The sequence below is a fragment of the Ambystoma mexicanum genome, chromosome 1q (assembly GCF_040938575.1).
Source record: "Ambystoma mexicanum isolate Mex_15411 chromosome 1q, UKY_AmexF1_1, whole genome shotgun sequence".
NCBI classification, from domain to species: domain Eukaryota; kingdom Metazoa; phylum Chordata; class Amphibia; order Caudata; family Ambystomatidae; genus Ambystoma; species Ambystoma mexicanum.
In genome coordinates this window covers 309,589,385-309,612,392 of record NC_090922.1, presented here as the reverse complement: position 1 = coordinate 309,612,392, position 23,008 = coordinate 309,589,385, and the positions used below count along the sequence as shown (strand labels likewise).

The following is a 23,008-nucleotide window of genomic DNA, read 5'->3' as shown; positions in this document are numbered from 1 at the left end:
TCGTAGTTGCCTGTGAGAGTGAGGAGGATCTGAGTATCGTCAGGTAGTTGGTGTAGGAGATACCCATGGCGTCAAGGATGAGAAAGAGGGGGCGTGTAAAGATGTTGTAGAGAGTTGGGGAGAGCAGGAGCCTTGGGGCACTCCGCAGAGCATGATGGTGAGTGAGGCCGAGGCTAGATCAGAGAAAAGGAACAAGTTACTTACCTGTAACTGTTGTTCTCCAGCATGGGTCTGGCATGGATTCACATGCTCATGAATATTCCCCGTCGTCAGGCTGGGAATCCTCGGTAAAGAAAAAACCAGTATCAGTTTCGTTTCTGATCTGTCTTTCGTAGTAATAACCAATCACTGGTCTCTGCGTCATACTGACCACAGCCAATGACTGCCCTCTACCTAAGCACCGCCTCTGGCAGCCATCTTCAGATTTGGAAGCACGTGAAGTGGCAGTATGACCAAGTGAAGAGCCGCAGAGGGGTAGGCGGGAGGGTTCGCATGTGAATCCATGCCAGACCCATGCTGGAGAACAACAGTTACAGGTAAGTAACTTGTTCCTTCTCCAGCATGGGGTCTGGCATGGATTCACATGCTCATGAATAAAGAATACATAGCAGTACACACATGCACAACCACGGGAGGTGGCAAAGGCTCAACATTAAGCATCCCATCAACTCAACATTAAGCATCTTACCTCCTCACCAGGCTCACCTCAGGCGAACAGGTTGCGCAGCACTGCTTGGCCGACCCTGGACTCCTCCCTGGAATCCCGGTCGACGCAGTAGAACTTCGTGAAGGTGTGCGTCGACCTCCACGTAGCAGCCCTGCATATGTCCAGCAGGGGCACACCAGATAGGAACGCCGTGGTAGCTGCGATCGCTCTGGTGGAATGGGCTCTCGGACGGCCAGGCAGCGGTCGGTTTGCCAACCGGTGACAGCACATGATACAGCCGGAGAGCCATCTGGAGATGGAAGCCTTCGAGAGAGCCTTCCCCTGATTGACAGGTCCAAAGTTCACAAAGAGTTGTGACGTCTTCCGAAAACCCTTCGTGCGGTCCACGTAGAACTTCAGCGCTCTAGCTACATCCAGCGAGTGCAAAGTCCTCTCAGCCGGCGACGAAGGCGACGGGAAGAACACAGGTAACACCAAGGGTTCGTTGAGATGGAAGTCCGACGGTACCTTGGGCATGAAGGAGGGGTGCGTCCTGAGCACTACCCTCGTGTCGTGGAAAGTCAAGTACGGGGCCTTGCAGGAAAGGGCCTGGATCTCTCCCACTCGTCGTGCGGAGGTGATGGCCACAAGAAAAGCTGTTTTCCACGATAGAAACTTCAACGGGGCTGAGTGCAGAGGCTCGAACGGAGGTCCCATGAGCTTGGTCAGCACCACGTTGAGCTCCCACGCCGGGGCCGGAGCCTTCACCGGCGGGAACGATCTGAACAGTCCCTTCATGAACTCTTTCACCAGACGATGAGACCACAAGGACGTCCGGCCCGTGGTTCTGGTGTATCGGGAGATCGCAGCAAGATGAATCTTGATGGACGCATGTGCCAGACCAGCTTTGGCCAGCGTCAGCAGGTACGGCAGTACTTGGGGAGCCGTAATCCGTAGAGGGTTAATCTTCTGTGCGTGGCACCAGACAGAGAACCTCTTCCATTTGTGTCCGTAGCATTTAAGAGTCGAGGACGCCCTGGCCTTTGCAAGAACCTCTCTGCAATCGGCCGGTATGTCGTATCCTCCAAACTCTAGTGCTGCAGGAGCCAGGCCTGCAAGTTCAGCGACTTCGGGTCGTGGTGGAGGATGGCGCCTCCTTCCCTGGAGAGTAGATCCGCGTCCGCCGGCAGCTTGATCGGCGGGGACGCTGACAAGTCCAGAAGGTCCGGGAACCATATCTGCCTCGGCCACGCAGGTGCGACGAGGATCATCCTGCACCGTGACCTCTTGAGCTGGTTGACGAGCCGGATTAGCAGAGGCAAGGGAGGGAACGCGTAGAGGAACAGGCCCTCCCAGGGGAACGAGAAAGCATCGCCCATGCTCCTCGTCTGGGGAAACCTGCTGGCGAACCTCCGGCACTTGGTGTTCGTCGCCGTCGCGAACAGGTCGATCTGGGGTGTGCCCCACCGTCGGAAGAGGCGGTCCACCAGATCCTGCCGTAGTTCCCACTCGTGGCACGAGCGCAGCTCCCTGCTGAGTGAGTCGGCGATGGTGTTTTTTATCCCTGCCAGATGAAACGGCACCAGAAAAATCCCTTGGGCGACGGCCCAATGCCACAGGTCCTGCGCCTCCTTGGACAGCGCTGGGGACCTGGTTCCGCCCTGTTTCCTGATGTAAAACATGGTGGTGGTGTTGTCGGTGAAGATCCTCACCACCTTGCCCTTGAGGGACGGAAGGAAGGACCTGAGGGCCCAAAACACTGCACGGAGCTCCAGGACGTTGATATGTAGGGACTTCTCCGTCGGGAGCCAGAGTCCCCTTGCGTGCAGATTTTCGGTGTGCGCTCCCCACCCTTCCAGGGAGGCATCCGTGGTCACAGTCTCCTGGTGGGCTGGGGTCTGGAAGTCCATGCCCGCCGTCAGATGCGCGCGGGTGCCCCACCACCGTATCGCTCATCGGAAACTCTCGTCGAGCTTGATCCTTTCCTCGAAGCTGCCCGTCGTCTGGATCCAGCGCGCATCCAGGAATTCTTGCAACGGGCGCATCCGGAGCCTGCACATGGGAATGAGGTAGATGCAGGAAGACATCATCCCGAGGAGGGACTTGATGGACCTCACTTTGGCCGCGTCGGCCACCAACATCCGTTGCACCTTGCCCAAGATGGTCCTGGTCCTCTCCTCCGACGGGGAGGCCAGAAGGGACACTGTGTCGAGCCTCGCTCCCAGAAACAGTGCGACTTGCGCGGGCACCAGGTGGGATTTGGCGTAGTTCACGGAGAATCCCAGGTCCGTGAGGAGTTGGACGGTCCTTGCCGTGTGGACCACGGCGAGCTCCCTCGTCTTGGCGCGGATGAGCCAGTCGTCCAGGTAGGGGTAGACGTGAATCCCCTCGCGGCGCAGCTGCGCCGCCACCGGTGCGAGGCACTTGGTGAATACCCTGGGTGCCGACCGTAGTCCGAAGGGAAGGGCTTTGAACTGGTAATGACGCCCTTGGACCACGAACCTGAGGAATTTTCGGTGCCCCTTTAGGATGGGAATGTGGAAGTAGGCATCCTCCAAATCCAACGACGATAGGAAGTCTCCTTCCTCCAGTTGACCCAGGACGTGCTGGAGGGTGACCATCCGGAACTTCTGCGCCTTGATGAACTTGTTCAGCCGTCGCAGGTCCAGGATGGGGCGCCATCCTCCCGTCTTCTTCTTCACGAGGAAGTATCGCGAGTAGACTCCGGAGCCCCGAAGCCTCTTTGGGACGAGTTCGATGGCGCCCTTTCTGAGCATCGCCTTTACCTCCAGGAGAAGTTGAGGGACGTGAAGTTCTTTCCTGGCCACGGGGGGGACGCGCGGGCACCTTCTTTGAAACTCGAGCGCGTGGCCCCGGGCCAGGGCGTCCAGCACCCAACGGTCGGTGGAGATGGACTCCCACACGCTGACGAAGCCCGCCAGCCGGCCTCCCACCGGGGTGCTTCGGTGGGGGCCCGACCCCACGGCCGGTTCAATCCTGCTTGGACGCGGCCTTGCCGCCTTGACCTCCTTGGCGACGACGGCGGGGTCCGCTAGACTTGCCTCGTCCTCTGTAGGCCTCTTGCGACGACGAGCGGGCCGCTTGACGGTAGGAAGCGAAACCGCCGCCGGAACCTTTGGAGGCGCCCTTGCCTCCGCCGCTCCGAAAGGGCGTCCGTCGTTGCTGCAGGACTCCAAGGGCCCGGGCCGTCTCAGTATCCGCCTTGATGGCCTGAAGGGAATCGTCCACTGTCTTCCCAAACAGGTTGTTCCCGTCGAAGGGCATGTCCAGGACTCTGGTCTGGACGTCCTGCCGAAAGTCCGTAGCTTTGAGCCATCCACGACGTCGAAGGCAAACGCCGTTGCCCAGCTGGCGGAACCCAGTGTCGGCGATGTCCGTCGCCACGGTGATGGCGTGGTCAGAAGCCACTTCACCTTCCTGGAGGATCTCAAGGGCCTCCGCCCTCTTGTCGTCTGGCAGAAAATCCAGCAGGGGAGCCATCTTGTACCAGAGCTCCCTGTCGTAGCGGGCCACGATAGCCAAGGCGTTGGCCGCTTTAATCGTCGTCGCTGCCGACGAGATGACTCTACGTCCCATAGCATCCAATTTCTTTCCCTCGCCGTCCGGCGGGGAAGTCGATGTGGAGGCCGCACCCCCCCCCGCTTTCTTCCTGGCTGCCGCGGAGACGACGGAGTCCGGGGTAGGCTGCGCCCGGAGGCATAGGGGGGCCGTGTCCGGGACCCGGTACTTTTTCTCGTACCGGTCTCTTCTAGCTGGCGTAGTGGAAGGGTTCTTGAGGAGGGAAAGGCCCTCATCCCAAATGTCGTCCAACAGAGGCACTGCGAGGACCGTCTTCCTCTTGGCCTCGCGCCGCTGATAAAGGAAGCCTTCCTTTTTCTTCTCCTCAGGGCAGAGTTGGAAAAGCTCGGAAGCCCTGGAGATCATGGAGTGGAAAGATCCGATCTCGTCGGGCGGAGAAGCCCTGGTGGGGGGCGACGACGGAAAATCCTCGTCGTATGCCTCGTCGTCCGTACCCGTCGCTGCCGTGTCAGTCCCCGTATCATCCCCTCGGGTGGACGGGGAGGAGGGCTGGACGGGGCGCGACGGTTGAAAAGGAGGTGGAGGATGGATCCTTCTTTTCTTGGTAGGGGGAACACCAGAAGGTCCCGGTTCTGGATCCCCCGACGGGAGAGGTTCCTCCGTCGGTAACGGTAGCCTCGTCCTTATCTCGGTGCATAAGGACTGTATGGCCAACAAAATGGCCGCCGAGTTGTCTCGCGGCGCTGGCAGAGGGGAATCCGACGGGCGAGCAGGGGCCCCGTCGGTATCCTCGACGATGTCGTCGTCGTCACCCGCGTCGGGGTCCATTCCGACGGGCTGGCCTTGTTCCACGCCTAGGCCGTGGCTTAAGACCTCGATCAGCTCCTCTTCTGAGGTTGAGGCCGAATCTACGACGACGCCCTGCCCCCCCTTCTTCTTCCCCACGGAGGGTTTCACGGGGGTCCTATCGATGGGCACAAAAGAAGACTCCCTCCGAGGAGGCAGGGAGATTCTGGGCCCTGAGGTCGCCACCACTGGCGCAGCCTCCACAGGCTGAGCCAGGGCCGCCGCGACCGTTTCGATAGAGGGCTTGGTCGGATGGATCAAGGCCTTCACCACCTTAGGTGCGCTCACCGCCTTATCCTTGAGGGAGGGGGCACTGCCACGCTCCTCCTCTGCCTTAGAGCTCGACCGGGGCCTCTCCAGGAGCTTCGCCGGGTGCTCGGCCTTCCTCTTACCCGACCCAGAGCGTTGGCTCGTGGTTGATGGTGCCGGGGAGGGTGCGCCCTGCCTGGCGCCCGTAGAGCCCGACCGTTCGGCGCTCCCGGTGCCAGCGGACTCGCGGTGCTTGGCCTTATGTTGGGCCCCCGTCGCCGGGGCGCCCTCAAAGGTCTTAGAAGACCGCTCGGATTTCTTCTTCTTCTCGCCAGACGGGCTCTTACCCTCCAGCCAGTTGGCGAGACGTTGATGACGGTCCTTCATGGTCCGTTCCGACATGTTGCCGCAAAACGCACAGTCCTTCTCCACGTGCGTTTTGTCCTCATGAAGGCAGTAAAGGCAGAAAGAGTGTTCGTCTTCCTTAAAGACGTTCTGCAGCTGGCATCCAGGGCAGACCCTGAACAGCTTTCCGGGCGTCGAGCTTCCCTTCTCCTGGGCCATCTCCGAGACCGGGCCTGAGAAGCTTCTGGAGTCCTCCGAAGTGTAGCTCGACGAAATCTTCACCCTTGAGGGGCACAGACGAATCCGACACGGGTCCCCGTTGATCGGATGTAGGATCGGTGGAGCTAGAGGCTCTTTTGACCGAAAGAATTGAAGTTTTTTGTGAAAAAGCGCGAAAAATAGCACTAACGCTCGAGAGCAATAGCACGAGGATCCCAACACATGAACGTGCGGTAAAAATCTGAAGATGGCTGCCAGAGGCGGTGCTTAGGTAGAGGGCAGTCATTGGCTGTGGTCAGTATGACGCAGAGACCAGTGATTGGTTATTACTACGAAAGACAGATCAGAAACGAAACTGATACTGGTTTTTTCTTTACCGAGGATTCCCAGCCTGACGGGGAATATTCATGAGCATGTGAATCCATGCCAGACCCCATGCTGGAGAACTTGCATGGTCCTACCGCGTGAGAAGGAGGTAATCCATGCAGTGCCATCGGGGAGAATCTGGTTGTGGATGTGAGGTGGTGGCATAGGACATTATGGTCTACGAGGTCAAATGCTGCAGAGGTCCCGAAGTAGGTGTAAGACCAGTTTACCTTGGTCTCTTGCATCGTCCATCTGGTTTTTGAGGTCAAGTAATGCGGTCTCGGTCCTGTGCCTGGGGGGAAAGCCACATTGTCGTAACCCTAGGAGCATGTTCTCTTTTATGAAGTGTTGCACTTGCAAATACGCTGCTTTATCCAGTATCTTAATTAAGAAGGGAACAGTGGTGATGGGCCTGTAGTTAATGGAAGAGGTGGGGGTCAAGTGTGTTATTTTTTTTTTCTTTTTTTTTTTTTGAGGGGTCGGATCTAGGCGTCCTTGAGGCAAGAGGGGACTTTCCCCTGTAGCAAAAGAAGCGTTGACAAAGGCGGTTAAGAATGGAGTGAGTGTCAGCACAGTCCTTAATAATTGCGGCCGGGCAGAAGTCATCCTTGCAGTTGGAAGGCTTTATAGTTTTCACGAGGTTGATTATGTCCTGCTCCTGTATGGCCTTCACTGAGAAAAGGGGAGAGGTGTCAGGAGGAGAGGAGGGGATGGGGGTGTGAGGGCTTGTGAGAGCGTGTTTGGTGTTCAGGATGTTTGTTTCTAGTGAATTCAGCTTGTTACGCATGGCTGTTTGTATGTTGTCACACCAGGTCTTGTCTTGGGTGAACTGTTGGGGGGTGGGTGTAGGGGACTCTAGTTCTCTGAATATGGAGAACGTTTCTTTTGTGTTAGACTTGGCGTCAGAGATTCTGGTTTCGAAGGATTTAGCTTTGGCGTGAATCATGGCTTTCTTGCACTCCTTTCAGCATGCTTTAAAGTCTTGTTTGTCTTTGTTGGCGTGAGTGGCTTGCCAGAGAGTTAGGGCGGCACATTTGTCAGTACGGAGTTTGATGAGGTCTGGGGTGAACCATGCATTGGTGTGGCTAGAGGGTTTGGTTTTTCGAGGTTTGAGTGGGGCGATGGAGTTGATTGCTGTTGTGCTAGTGGTGTCATACGTTTGGGCGAGGGCTTCTGGGTCATTGGAGAAGGGTGGTCAGGAGGTTGGTCCCTGGAGGAATGGTAGGAGTCTTTCTTTTGTGAGTTGGCGGGCACTTCTTGTGAGTGCAGGAGGAAGAGAGTGAGAAGGGTGAGGGGAGGTTCTGGCAGTGGGGATGCCAAAGGTGATGACCAGACCATGGGGTAAGGGTATTGCCTGTGATTGAGAGAGGGCAATTGTACTGGGCGACCCAATCCAGTGTTCTGCCTAGCGTGTGGGTGGGGTCTGGGATAGAGTTTCTGAATCCTACGGTCTCAAGGGCTGAGTTTAGCGATTCAGCAGAGGGGTCTTTGGTGTCGTTCAGACCTAGGTCAATGTCGCCGAGTCGGATGGCTATGGTTGTTTTTTTAGATTATCTGCCAGGAGGTGGGTGAGGGAGGCCTGAAAGTCACCTATGGGGCCTGCAGGGCAGTAGACAAGGTGCAAGGTGATGGTACAGTGATGGGAGATGCTGAATTTCAGTTTGAGATAATCACTGTTATTGTTCATGGTTTTGTCCATCTTTCTGATTGCGAGGGAGTCTTTGGCTACTAGGGCAACGCCTCCACCTTTTGATGGGCGATCTTGTCTGGTGACTATAGCCTGGTGGGAGTGCAAGGGATAGGGCAGGGCCAGAGGCTTCATGTAACCAGGTTTCAGTAACCATAAGGAGATCTAGGTTGCGAGTGGTGATGAGGTAATGTATGTCAGGGCGTGAGCGTTCATTGATCAAGGCACACTTGAGATTGGGTCCTAGGGTGGACGTGGCTGGGTGGCTATGAGCAGGGGGTGTAGTGGGAGGGGTAAAAGAGGCATCAGTGGTGGTGGTGGGAATGGTGTTTACAATATTGAAGGTCCCATTAGCAGGGGTCCTAGATACAGGCATAGTAGCATACAAGTTAATACCATGCGGGATGGGGTAGAGGATTGTGGCATCGCAGAAATTGCATTGGGGTCCCATTTTCAGGTGTGGTAGACACAGGTATGGTGGTATTCAATACATTACGATTCGAGATGGGAGTCCTTATATTGGTGAGGTGCGGGTAGGCTTGAGAGCCTCCTTTAAGTCAGATTTGAAACGGCTGATGGCCATTGCTTGCAAGGCGGAGAGTGTGTTTGCATTATGTGCCGGTGCCTGGGTTCGGGATTGTAGTCGGCCGTTGCAGGCACTTGTGGCGGGGTGGCTGTGATTGCAGTGGGGGCACATACGTGCATGCGCGTAATCTCGTTTGCCTGGTGGCAAGGGAGGCGCTGTTGAGGAGCGGGTGGAATCGGGGCTCCTTACCTTGTGGAGAGGTCAGAGCCCTGCGGCAGTAGAAGGCGAGGACCAAAGAGCAGATAAGAGCTTGGGAGGTGGCTTTTCCTCACAGCCTTCCCTGCCCTGCTTCGCCTCTCGGCCCTCTCCCCCCTCCATTCAAAGCAGGAGGGGAGGGGCAGGCTGAGAGGGGCATCAAATGGGCGCTAGGGCATGCGGCAGGCTTTTTTGTTGTGATGGAGTCCATGGCAACCATGGACACATTTCAGGATGCAGGGCCTCCGGGCAGGCGAGGAACATCGAAGGATAAATGGAACTCAGACTTTCCAAAATGTATCGGATAAGCTTCCAGCTGATTCGCGTGTGAGTCTGCTCGCAGCAGACTAGTAACATATTCCATATGTGTGTTTTTCCATTAAGGGCTACACTTGTTTGGATTAGGTTCTCTTTTTTCTTGAAACTGCGGTATCTTTGTAGTTTGCTTTTCACAGGAACTACAAGATCCATCATCAGTCACATTATATAATATCCTTTCAGGTGCGCGAGCGCGTTAAAACCGGTTTGCGCTGGTTTGCATCTAAATCGCGGAGGTGTCCGGGACTCGGAGCTCCTCTGAGTAAGAAAGGTTGCACCGTTTATTATTTGTGCTGCTTTTATTGCCATACTTTATAGCATAACTCCATTCTCAAAAAGCATGTTGCGGGTGGGTAATGGTTATGGCAATAGATTGAGTAGATTGCCTGCAATAGCGGAGTGCTATAAGGCGATGGCTCTTGCACCCCACGCAAATGAATTCACAAATGCTTGCATAGCACTGCCTTGCGTAATTGAATCGGATGCTTCAGTTACTAGCGAGATTATGACTCGGTCAAGTACAAAATGTACTTGTGTAGAACAACTAGATGCCCAGTTTGCCATGTACTCACTGAAGGGGCAGGTCTCTTCCTTGGCAAGTATTAGTGCCATATTGCCGGGCACTGGAGAAATGAGCACAAGGTTCATGGGACTACAGTGCTTGGTAACTACTAACATGGATTGTGTCCAATGTTCACCCCCTTGTGACTAGTAATGCTGATGCTCGTTTGTCCATTCCTGACAGGCCAAATGTTTATCTCCTGTGTCGGAAGCTAGGCAGGAAATCTTCATTCAGACTGTGGATCCTATTCCCTTACAGTCCCAGTTTCAGCTGCAGAACATTATTTGTTGTCAGAGCCAATGGATCATAGTAAGACTAATAATGGTATATTTGGGGCAGGGCTACTAAGGAGAAGAAACTAGTGTAAAAGATGCGCTAACTCCAACAACTAACATGGAGGATGTTGGCATGTATTCTATGGGCCCCCATAGGACTCTAAAATGTCTGTTAATTAACACCCATTCTTTGTGTAAGCACTCTACAAAGATGGCAAGCACATTGGTGAACAAGAGGCTCCAACACAGTCCCAAAAGAAGTTGACTCAATTAAAAATGCCTATTGCCTATTCTGGAGCGGAGATATTTGCAATGTCCTAGGAACATTGAGATATTAAAATATGCATCTTTCATATCCAGTGTTGCCATATAACATCCCTTCTTTAGAAGAGGAATGATTTCTTGGAGGGTTAGTCATCCTGAAATGTTGCGGTTTGACAGGTTTGTTGGCCTTAGGTCTTAAACCAGCCTCTGTCTTGCCTCTTTTGTAAACTGGGAAGTTTAGTGAATAAAAATACCTTTGTTTACTTGAGGCACTTCATGTATGGCTCCCGCTCGTTATCAAGGCCTAGATTCCCTCTTGAAGTGCCAAATGTTCTGGTGGTAACGTCCTGCATCTTACAGGTAGATTGTGAGTTTTCTTTTTAACAAACTTGATGCAATAACTCTACTGGACATTGGATAGTCTACACTTGTCTGTTATCCTCTTCCATGAGTTGGTGTTCAAATTGTCCCCCTACCAGGGTGACATGGAAGAGGACCTCTACTGCAGAGCCATTGATTTATGGGCAGGGCTTCCCCTTTTGAGGTTGGTCCTCTATTGTTAACTCTGCCATGCCTTTATTGACCGAGTTCCTGAGGCGCCTGTATCGTGAGAACCCTGACTGGCATACCATGTATTGATATCTGGTGGATATGCGTTGCACTTTGTGAGAAATGTTCAGGATGAAAAGTCCAACAACGAGAAGAGGATCCTCTATACTGCAATGGTTTACTTGCTTTTTTTGTCCAAGACTCTCGATAGTCTTGTGATCCCTTTTAGCCTTTTCAATAACCTTGTTCATTGTAGTCACAAACTGGATGGATGCGCTACAGGTATGGCCATGGCCAGTATAGTTGCTTGTGTCTGTGTGAAGCCATAGCACCCATGCCATGCATGTCTTTTAATAGGTGTGCTTTCTGCTAGCAGCTTCTGCAGAGATTCAGCTGATTCAAAGGCATTTTTTAGAACTTCATTTGCGCATTACTTCCTCTCAACCATTACTTTATTTATGACTGATCTTAAAAGCTCAGACTTCCTTTACACGATCATCCACTGTGCACTATTAAATCTTGCCATGAATGCAGTTACATTTGTAAGACGCACCTCATAGCCAGCTGAAGTGGACACATGACTTCTAAGAACGTTTTCTTGCTCTGCTCTCCTTATCTCGTTTCAAGATAATGATGTCCAACCACTTGTGTGTTGTAGTTTCCACCAGAGAATCTGGGGTCAGCTGTCCCCCCAAATATAGACTGGGTCACTGGGTGCAGGCTTATACTTTCTCTATTGTAGGATTGAAGCCCTTTGTAACAACTGGGTTGGCCAGTGAAGGTTTAAGCCTCTTTTTGAAGGAGTGCAATAAAGTACTGAGTGAGCTAAATGCTTCCTTCTGCGGGATGTCTTCTATAAAATCAATGTCTTCATCTGATTCTATAGTCTCGATCCCCAAACTTGCTAGCTGCCCTTTTTTAGGAAGTCACTGTAAAGAGACTGATCATCTGTGGGCGAATTATGGATGGCTCCACCACACCTGGGAAGGCAAAGCGTAATCCTGAGGCTCAATGTTATGTGGCTCATCTTGGATAACTTCAGAATAATCCTCCTGATCTAAAAGATCTACTTCTTAATCGAGATGGCACACCTGAACTTTTCGTTTTGTTATGGGCTCTGTATTCTCACTTTACTCCTGTTTCGTTTTAAAAGGTTGTTTCTCTAAGAAATCCATAAAGGAAGTCAATCTGTTCATAGAAATAGGAAGCTGCTTCTTTGTCCTTTTTTCCCCCTTGTGCAGTGAACGGGCCCTTAACCCCCTGCTACAAGTTCTCTGCAGAGGCCGAAAAAAGTATTACACCTTTTTTCTTCATTGTGTGCAAGTGTGCCCTCTGCAGTCATAGCAGATGTATGTGGAGTAGATTGGTGTTTGTGAGTTGTATCTGCTTTTGTGTGCGTCTTTGACTAAAGTCATTTTTGTTTCAAATCTGACATCTTCGAGGTGGGACGCAAGTGCGCTGTACTCTACTTCACACAACTATCACTTGTGCATTTCCAGGACACTCCTACACCCAATACAGATATGTGGGTCATTCACCAAATGCAAGCACCCAACATGAAATGGTGGGAGGGGCGAACCGGGGAGGCATCAAACCTAACAAGCAGGTGAGTTTTATGGGCCTTCACAATACAGTAAGGGTCATATAGACACACTAACACCGGACTATGTGGAAAGCCCTAGACCTAGTGGTTAGCCCCCAACGCAGAGGCAGGGTATGGGAAAAGGAAGGAAACAATTTTCACAAACAGGAAAAATATGTAAAACTCCTAAGGCAGTATTCCTTATTCATCAACTCCCCAGGGCAGTTTACAAGCATTAATGTACAGGCGCATATAATATATTACAGGCAGAAAGACAGAAAGAATTTTTTAAAAAAATGTAAACCCCAGCCAAAGGCTTCCACGAATTAGCAAAACCAAAACATTTTAGCAAGAGTTACTGATTTAAATTTCAAGCAGACTAGAGTTGATATGAATATTCACTGTTGCACTTTGTCAAGGGCAGGCAGCTGGTGCTCAAGTTACCTTGTGTCTGGTAGTAGAGTCGCGTATATAAGGGCGGCCTGTCCCTGAAGCTACCTTGATGTTGAGAATACAAATAACCCAGTGATTGAGGGACAGCAGGTCCCTGGGAAAAAAATCTCAAGGCCAATCCATGGACATCACCAAGATGGTTATGATGTCCACTGAATGATTTGCACTGGATGGTGATGATGATCCAACAGGAATCAGAAGTTGACTGTAGACGAAATACGTGGCGGAGGAAGGGCTGGCTGGTGGAGGGAGTGGGGGATGGGGAAGAGGGAGGGATGAGCTCTGCAGCCCTCACCTGATACTGCCTCCAGTTAACTTACTGCTCAGGCAAGAATACCCTGGTAGGCTGGATTTCCAAGGATGAAGAAGAATTATTATACCCCTCCATGCGTTGGGACAGTCAGTCATCTGGCATTGTCAAGGGCTCAATTCTAAAAATAGAAACATTGCAGTAAAAAGGTTTTTCCTTCTTGACTCGGATGATCACTTACTGAACCCCAACCACCTCCCCCACAGACCCCAGGAGGTATTCCCTTACTGGGGTTCAAATGTTTAAGCATTCTGGAACAACAAGGACCCCTCAGTCTATGCAGGAAGCTGGAGGGCAACAGAAAGACATCACAAGGAGGAAGATTTTAAGAACCCAAGTCTCCTGCTGCTAGGGAGCTTGGAGACCGGGTCAGTGCTAAGAGAACCACTATTCCAGTAGCAAGACAGTAAAACCGCGATCGAATGACAGCAAGAGGTAATCGGACGTACAGTTTAAGAGACCAGCATTCTTTGGGATGAAATGGTTTGCAATGCTCAGCCTAGTAACCAAAGTCTTGATGGCCTGTCTGGTTAGCAGGCCTTTTGTCCTATCATATTTAAATGTTCACGTTTGTACCCAGACTTCGGGCTGGCATTTACATTCATAGCCAACTGTCCAACTCCCACCACTTTGCCCCACGACAAACCTTCACAAATCACATCTGAGCAGCTTTTGAGCAGATTTAGCAACTCGATTTAGTGAGGAAATGCCCTAAAAAGATGACATCCATGCGATCCATTTTATGCATGGAAGCGGGTATCCGGACCTACCTGACGACACTCAAATCAAATGAGGAAAGCACCCTGCATGGTATATTGGATTCCACATTTCCGCACATAGGAAAACGAAACAAGATTGTAGTACTGGGTTGTTTTAAGAGGGTGCTCAGTGGAGCCCCCATGTGGTAGAGCCTGTACCCAAACTATAGCAGAGTAATCTGCCCCAACCAGTAGGGAAAGGAACACGTTACTTACCTGTAACTGTTGTTCTCCAGCATGGGTCTGGCATGGATTCACATGCTCATGAGTATTCCCCGTCGTCAGGCCGGGAATCCTCGGTATAGAAAAAAAAATCAGTATCAGTTTCGTTTCTGATCTGTCTTTTAGTAGTAACCAATCACTGGTCTCTGGGTCATACTGCCCCCAGCCAATGACTGCCCTCTCCCCAAGCCCCGCCTCCGGCAGCCATCCTCAGATTTTTACCGCACGTTCAAGTGTTGGGGAGTCCTCGTGCTGTAGCTCTCGAGCTTTTGCTGCGTTTTCGCGCTTTTTCAGGAGATTTTTCTCATTTTTCGGTTAAATAGAGCCTCAAGCTCCAGCGTTTCTACATCCGATCAACGGGGAACAACTGCCCCCGCTGGAGGATCCTTTCCATTTTAAAAAGGTACTGTGTTCCGCCCGGCTTCCCTTGCCACCGATTGTACGGGGTAGATTTAGCCCCCGGCTCTCGACCCTGGGTAAGCCTGGGCACCCTAACTAAACTTTTCTTAACTGGGAAAAACCTTTTCTACTCACCTGTAAAGACTTGTGACATTGTGTGATCTTGGGCATCTTTTTGCCTGGCTTTCCCTAGAGTGGGCCTGGCAACCGAACTTCCTTGCTCCGCAATAGACTGCCTTTCTACACTCACATGTGAACACTCACATGACAAAATGTGGCATCTGGTGTAATGTGACCCTGAGAGGTTAAGGTATTATCAGCGACACAACATTCCCCTCCCTGATCAGGCCTCAGATTAGGGCTCTACAGGGATAATGTTCCCTAACTTGTCAGGGTAAAATCAAGGGCTCTTGCCAGAGTCTAGGTTTAAGACTTTCAACCTCACACCAAACTCCATGAAAATCACAAAAAGGTTCCTGGCAGCTGCTGGTGCAGTAATCACAAGGAAGTACATTTTTGTGAATATGCACAATTACGACCCCCTTAAGCAACCAACAATTGCAGACCAGGTTAAGTCCTTCCGGTCCCACTATCCAGCTACATCAGTTTCCTCCCTCACAAGGGTAGGTACTGCTGCAGCCACTGACTCTGGTTGCTGTATGCTAGGAGCACCAGATTGTCAGCATTAAATTATCTTCTGCAGACGTGCACTCCTCAGCAAACTGTCACTTTTACTGAGATAAGATGATCACAGACCCTGCAAAGTAGGAATAAGGTACTCACTGTAGTAACTAATGTGCTTAGTCTATCGCTTGTATCATCCATACTTCTGGAATGTTCTGCTGAGAGGAGACCGGACCAAGGATAGTTGCAAGTGGAAGCAATTTCATTTTTAAGAATCTCCCTCATTTAGGCAGGCATGCACATGTATATGAGCAATAGCCTACTTGGGTCCTGCCCCCCTGACGCACACATCCAGCCCAACTGCCTGTCCCTTTAAACAGGTCGATGTAGAAACTTTTAAAGCCAGGATGGTGGTGGAAGAATGGCAGTCTATGGAGCAGAGAACTGTGTATAGTCACTATAGTGGAACACTTATTCTTTATCTTGCATCCCGTTTGCTTCCCTTCATACTTTATCATTCCAAAAGAAACCAAATGGGAGGTTAGAACTAATGTGTCCCATACATGTTTCAAGATTGCCTGGCCAAAACAAGCATCTTTTAGCGAGCTACCAATACAAATATCTTCTAGTGGGATACGTTTTCAAAAAGTCAGCGTCACAGCATTGGCATGCAAGATATATGCATGCATGCCCACTGGAGCGGTCATATTTTATGTTTTGAATGCTGCCAAAAATGGCAGTCACCATCCAAGGTACGATTATTGGAGTTGAAGGCACCCATATCCAGCGTAACTCTTCGAAAGATTGAGTTGCGTAATTGTTCGCAACTCCTTGATTTTATTCTGGTAGAATGCGGTTTTGCACATTGAGAGCGTTTAAAAGCAACTCTATCCGAAAAGGTATTCAGAAACAATACATGTACTGAAATATCCTGGTTAATATGAACATTTGTCAACCTTCGGTAGAAAAACTAGATGTGTCCTCAGTACCACACACCCTCTAAGGAAAAAGAAATAGTTCTTCCGAGGATAGTGCTTGCAATTTTCATGTTCTACTTGCAGATGTGAACACCACAAAGAAAGCTGTGTTCATAGTTACCAATCTCAAATCAGTCAAAGCCACTGTTAAAATAGCTCATGAATTAAAACTGAACCCCACAGTTAGGTTGCATGGAGAAGGGGAAACGACCTCAAAATTCAACTGAAATATCCGGGCACTTGAACTCAATAGTGACAGATTTCAAACTGGCATTTAAGTACACCCTGAAAGCAGATAAATACGCTCTCCACATATCTATGGCCACTCCTGATTCTGCAAAAGATGTAACAAAATATAACATCCGTCAATGATTCAAGCAAATTGTTATTCTATTCTATACCAATAATGTAATCACGTTCACTTGCTTTTATACTTTGATCTGGTGGAGTTCTTTCTAGCAGCTTCAATAAATGTCAAATCCTCTTGGATAGATCCATATTACCATACACCAAGTCCTCAGGGGCCTAACTGCTAAAGTAAGCAATTGAGGAGAGGGGTGCAGTACCAACCCCCTTCTGTTGTGAGAGCAGTATACTTGAGATTAATAGGCCAGGGAGACATGCTGTCAAATTTGGGAGATCTGAGAACCTAAATATCAAGTCCCTTCAGCGCTATCAGAATTAAAAAATACACTATTTAACATTTTAGCTTGTGCAGAACCTTCAGTAATTGTAGGAGTGGTAGTAAAGCATAGAGGGGTTGCCCAGCACAAGGCCGACAGCCAGCATCACCCAATAAATTCAGACATGCTCCCCTATATGTAATGTAATTTGTCATTTGTACAGTGCCTTTCCCATTGCATGGCCTCAAGGCGCTGTAGGTGAAACGCCCTTGGGGACCATAGTCCAAGGTATGGGCAATTTGTCTGAGGCGTTTAGAATGGGTGTGGGCATTTTAGCCATTACAAAGGTTGGTAAGGCTGGCCAAGTCCCTGCTAGCTACCCATATCGAGCTGGCATATGGTTGGGTGCTGTGAGGTAGTCTGGAGAGTATGCAAGTGCAGAAGACTCATTGTGAGTCCGGCTAGACTGAATTTCTGTTTTGGGGGATAGCTGCATTCTTGTGGCACAGGTGTTGTGCGATGGGTCTTAAAAATAGTGTATGATAGCAGGGCCTCAACATTGGCTATTTTTCATAAGCATGGAGTGTAATAGGTAGATGTGTGTTCTGGCTGGTTTCAATAAAAGCACACTTCTTACTCCACTGGTTTTGAGAATAAATCAGACAGGCTTTCAAGATGGGGCTCAACTTCCTGTGAACCTTCCACTTACAGAGCATTGTCTGCTCAACAAGTCTACTCATACTTATCTCCAGCCAAACGGAAATCATTGGTGAGAATGATCCACTCACCAGATGCAAATCTCCATAGCCAAAAGACAGAAGGGATAAGACTTCGTTCTTTTCAGTTTACTTGTGTGCAACATGGCCGTTCTATTGTCTGTGTAAATAAGGGCAAGCTGTCCACAAATGCTAGGAATATTCCTTTTAAATGCAGATTGTTTATGTAAAGGCAAGATTATATAGGGGTCCACAGATTGTGCACCTCCAGTGAACCCATCACCCCTTCCAAGTCTTATAATGAAGAAGCCAATGACGAGCTCTGCATTGGGATGAAGGCAAACACAGGCTTCCTATGGCAAGGCTCTTTTCCTCCAAAAACAAAAGGCACACACAGGCAAGTACTTTGATGCATTAGAAATAGAAAGAACACTACAGGATAATCCACCCCTTTTTATCCAAGATTTGGGCTGAGAGCATGCCCAAGCCTATCATTGGTAAGGATTTGTGAGGATTTGCACCATTAAAACAATCCAGTGGCTATCTAAATAGGGATAGCCACTGGGAACAAAATTCGCTCAGCGACCTACATTCACGCAGCAGGAATGTGGATTGGGACCAGACAGCCTTAGCCTACTGCTCTGGTCACACACACAAACTGCCCATTAGCCTGCGAAAAGGCACAGCTTCCTCCGAAAGGGGATTTCCACATAAGGCATTTCCTTCCCGACCTGAGAACACAGCCAAAGAACAAGCAATAAAAACCATGGCACAGACATTTTAGGGTGCTAGCCACCTTTAGTAGCCATCTGCAGTAAATGCAAAAGTGCACAAGGGAAATGCATCAAAAATGTTAGATCTATAACTGCTGACACCAGCCTGTCTTAGGCACATTGTCAAAGTTACCAAAAGCCATTACATAAAAAGGGAAGTATCACAACTGCACTTGGAGGGTGATGTGTGCAATTGTAACAATACAAGAAATTCACAGAGGGGGACAGTCTCTCAGTACCGATAGTCTGAGGGACTGATAAGTTTCCCCATAGGAATGAGCAAACCGGCAAGAGAAGTAAAACAGACGGCTTTACTTGCCTCCAAAAAGTCAGGGCAGGGTTAAAATCAAGCAAAAAGTGTCACCCACAAAAGTCTATGGGAGGAAAGCAGCACAAAGAAAAATGTTCATATGTGCCCTGCGACCAATGTCTCCATGAATGTGTCTCACATCTAGTCTTGAACCACTATACAGGAGGCCATCAGACCAAGGCGTCTTTAAAACGTTAATGCTCTCAAAGTGTTGTTCAGAAATTCTCTGCAAAAAGATTTCAAATCTTGTATTTTTTCTTTGGAATGTAAAACGTTCCCAAATTGCAATCATGGATTAAACCGATGTGCTGTGAAAGCATCAAACTGCAAATCAGTCCATCGTTCAAATAGGAGTAATTAGGTATCCTTTGGTTACGTAAATCTGACCGTATGGAGTCCACTACCCTCATAAAAACTCTAGGAGCCGAATTGAAACCAAAGGGAGACAAACACTGTAGTCCATATTCAAGAACAGATACTTCCCATGAGATGTGATTTTTCTCTGATCTGAACATGAGCAACCCCTCTCTATTCGAGCCAATAAAGTTCGAGCCAGGTTCAACATCTTGAATCTCGCCTCTAGTAGGAAATCGTTGGAGTCTGAAATCTCCAGGTTTGTCATTTAACTCAGGTTGTCCTTCTTTGAATGGCGAATAAACGAGATTTCGTGGCATTTATTCCATTCATTGCATCTAGTTTGAGACTTTTGTAGGCCTCTAGAAGGTTTGATGTAAATTGTTGTGGGCAGTAAGATGGGTAGGAGGTAACTGAAGTCTGTACGAAAGACTGCGCACCACAAATATCATCCAAGAGTCAGATATTTGTCTCCAAGAGTTATATGCAGAGAGATTGTGGACAGAGTTTGGCTTCTTACCTTCTGTTTAAGTCAAACCAAAGAAACCCTATGTGGATCTTTGCCTTTTCTTTGGGAATTCAGTAGATGACTATCCAAGACTCTCTCAGCTCTAACTTTAAGCCAAGAGCTCTCTGAAACCTCAGCTGAATGAGGAGAGTTTACCTTCGGCAGAAACAAATCATTACGGTTAGGTAACATTTCTCTTTAGGCAACTTTCCCTCCATATTTTGTGGACCCTGTGATGAATTGGGTGGAGTCACTGATTCCCCGGTGGTAACCTCCTCCCATGTGGCCAGGGGATGGCAGCCGCTACCTGATCCAGAGTGCAGCAATATGAGGGAGGATCATGGTATCCCCCATTTTCCCTTGAAAATAACATCCATGTCTGAAACTCTTCTGGCGTATTTTCATGTATCCACTCAGTTTCCTATGAAGAGCAGGCAACCCCCTTTTACCAAAACTACTGACCAACCTTCCAACCCTGGTCTAATTGGCCTATGTGATGTAATCAACTCCACTTGTGAATCAATCGGAACTAATTTGCCATTAAAATCTTTTGAAAATGCTTATCCGAATTTCATAAATCAATCATTCACAATGGACTTCTGTTCTCAGAATTCACAAAATAAATTGGACGAAGAAGAATTGCAAACCTAGCGAGCTCTCTAGTGCCTGCTGGTGCTCACCTGTGCCCTGGAAATGTAAGCAGCCCAAACAGGTAATGGAATGCAGCTGCTATGCCGACTGGCGCAAGAGGGCTTCACCTCTCCATGAGAAGCAGGGTGCCGAGAAGCCAGGACCGGCGTGGTGGAGTCAGGCGGCTCAACACCGGAGTTAGAAGGAACTGCTAAACCGAGGGTTGCCGCGGGAACGCCAGGAGCTGGGCATTCGCAGGCGCAGGGGGGGGGGGGAACAGCATTTCCCTTACCAGAGCCGAGAAGACAGCAGGTTTGTTGAGAGGAAGCCACAGAGGACGGTAGACGAAGGAAACAAGACAGCGAGAGGGAAGCAGAGGGGATTCCTTGCCCAGCTGACCGTGAGAAAAGTACCAATGCCTACAGAAACCGGTGATTCCTCTGAAAAGCAACGGGGACACTGGGGCGTGTTGGCGAACACACAGAGAGCCAACAATTGGACAGTTACTTAAATGGAAAAAAAAAAAAAAAAAAAAGATGGACATATTAAAGGGAGGCAATTTGAGTCACAAATAAACCTTTTTCTAATGTGGAAGTGTACACAATGTCAATATGAAGAAAGCAGAAAGATGATAATATATCAGCAAGAGCCATTATCGAATACTATACACAGGCAACCTTAGGAGTAGGCAATAAATGGACAGAAGCCCTTACAGGGGAGTATACAGGTAATTGAAGAGGATTGTGTTAAACAAGTTCTATGTACATGTGTTGTACTTGGCCAAGAGAGGTCCAAATAACTGGTGAATAAACACTCAAGTAGTAAAGAGGAATTCAGAGGAAGGGAACAATCCTCTGCAACAAAGATCTTTATCCATTAGAGATCCACAGAACACCAGTGTATGAAAACAAGGAATACAGAAGAATCCAGGGTAAGGGAGCTACCCATGGGGACCAAGAGCTTTATCGTAGAAGAAACTTAATTCATTGATCATTCCTTTACGAACACTTTTTCCAAACCACTCAAGGTAAAAAGACAGTTAAGTTTGTAGTGTGAGGGTCAGAATAGAACATTGGACACAGGACAGTTTTTTTGACATCCGGACAGAGCCTTAGTTATTGTTTAGGTAGGGAAATTCCTTTAGGACAGTGTCAGAGCAGCCTTTTACCAACCCCTTTTCATTTCACAAAAAGGTATTTAACCAAAAGCATGGATAACTTGTGCTCGACTCATTTCTGATTCTTCACACCCCCCAAACGTTTTGCATTTGAACCCATCATGACATTTACAACGAAGTGAAGCCTTCAGCTTCACTCCCCTGGCCTTTTGCTCATTAAGTCATGGGGAAACTGATCAGTCCTTCAGATTATCAGTACTGGGAAACGGTTTCCCTTTTTGTCTTTTCACCTTGTTGGTAACTCTTTAACAGTGCACACAGCATTTTACAATGCAGTGCAGTGGGGATAATTTTGTATCACCCTACTGTTTTACACTTGGGATTTCTGATTACTTTTCTATGTGCCTAAAGATGAGCTGGTGGCAGTAATTGCATTTTTACAGTTTTTGCATTATTTTTAGGGTGCGCACTTGCATTTACTACATGTGGCTAGTAAACCTGGCTAGTGCCACAAGATTTTGTGCTATTGTTTGGCCACCTTCCTGCATTCTCAGGTCAGGAAATCCCTTCTGTTGTGCATTTGTCTGGGAAAGCAACTGTTTCACAAGCTACTGTTGGCTTGGTGTGTGGACACAGGATGTGGGTGGGACTGTCTGGACCCACACCACATCTGTAGCGACCCAGAGAGCCTAGGTGTGGGGCATGAGTGTTTGAATGGTGCAGACCATTACCATTGGCGGGCTTGGTCTTGCTTTCAGATAGGATTTAGAATAAGAAGGGGACTCCCGCAGCCTTTTCTTCAGATCAGTGTTGGAGCTATGTATCCTGTATAGAAGAACAGCCGATTGAAGATCTGTGGCCGAATCCCACATTTGGCCCAGTGAAGCCCTGTTGGACTACCGGATCTGCGAAGACCCTCTGCAGCGCTTCAACACTACGACTGGTGGGACTAATCAGTCAATGCATTGATGAGGATACAGCCGACCTGAGTATTCGGAAGTGTCCCTGGACCACTCAGTGGACTAACCAGCTCTCCCAGTGGGCTAACTCGGTACAATTGTTGCCGTTCCGCGATTGTCACTTGAACTTCGGTGGTCGCCTGCTTGTGGGACAAGTCACCTTCCTGCTGAATTTCAGCTTCTCAGCATCATGGGATCCTGCTATGGAAGCAACTGGAAAGACGACTGCTGTCGCCATTGTGCGGTAGCCGTCGCTGGACCGTGAAGTGTCCTGAAAAGTTCTGCATCAATGCCTGCTGCATTTCTTCTTCACAAAGGGTTGCACTCTGCTCCTCAAGCCAACCAGAAGAATCCTTGCACCCGCAGCTGATCACTGATTCACCTCCCCTGTTGTCCTTAGAATAAATGGTAATTCCCAAGCTATTTGATTGTTGGATACAAAGGTTTACATCTGAAATATAGGAATACATTTTTATTGACCTGTAATCTTGTTGAATATTTATTCTGGAACATTTCAACACCACGATAGCTTACTACAACAGCCTCCTTTGCTAAGAAAAGCTTTGTGACTTTTGGGCACAAGGTTTCATACATCATAGGGATTGGACTTCTAAAGTTGGGGCATAATTCTTAGGAACTGATTTCATTCTACTGGTTTCATTCTACTGCATCGCTACTTCTTTTAGTTGTCCAAGTTATTGTGTGCATTCCTACAAACCTTAAGGTGTTTGATAATCTAGTATTGTGTGATATTGCTAGCTGCTTAGTTCATTTCTTAGTGTTTGTTTTTGGGCCTATGACAATGTATTTTTGTAGATAGCCGTCTAAATTGAATTAGTTGTGCCTCACTGTGTGGACTCATTGTGTACCCCTGACCCCACTCACTTTCACCTGAAATTATGCCTTGACCACTCCCCACACTTACCTTGATTGGGTTTGGCTAACCACTCCGAGTTCCCCTGTTCACTAACTAGGGTGGTCGCCAAATATATGTCCACCAGGCCAGATTCTAGAAATCCATCTCAACAATTACCTAGTTGCTTTAA

At 49.0% G+C, this 23,008-nt stretch overlaps 1 protein-coding gene across 1 annotated transcript in view; it reads right to left on the bottom strand.

Annotated features, from left to right (window-relative positions):
* The window catches only part of TRIM28 (tripartite motif containing 28), a 980,216-nt gene that overhangs the window by 420,889 nt on the left and 536,319 nt on the right, over positions 1-23,008 (bottom strand). The gene's annotated exons all lie outside the window — the stretch shown is intronic.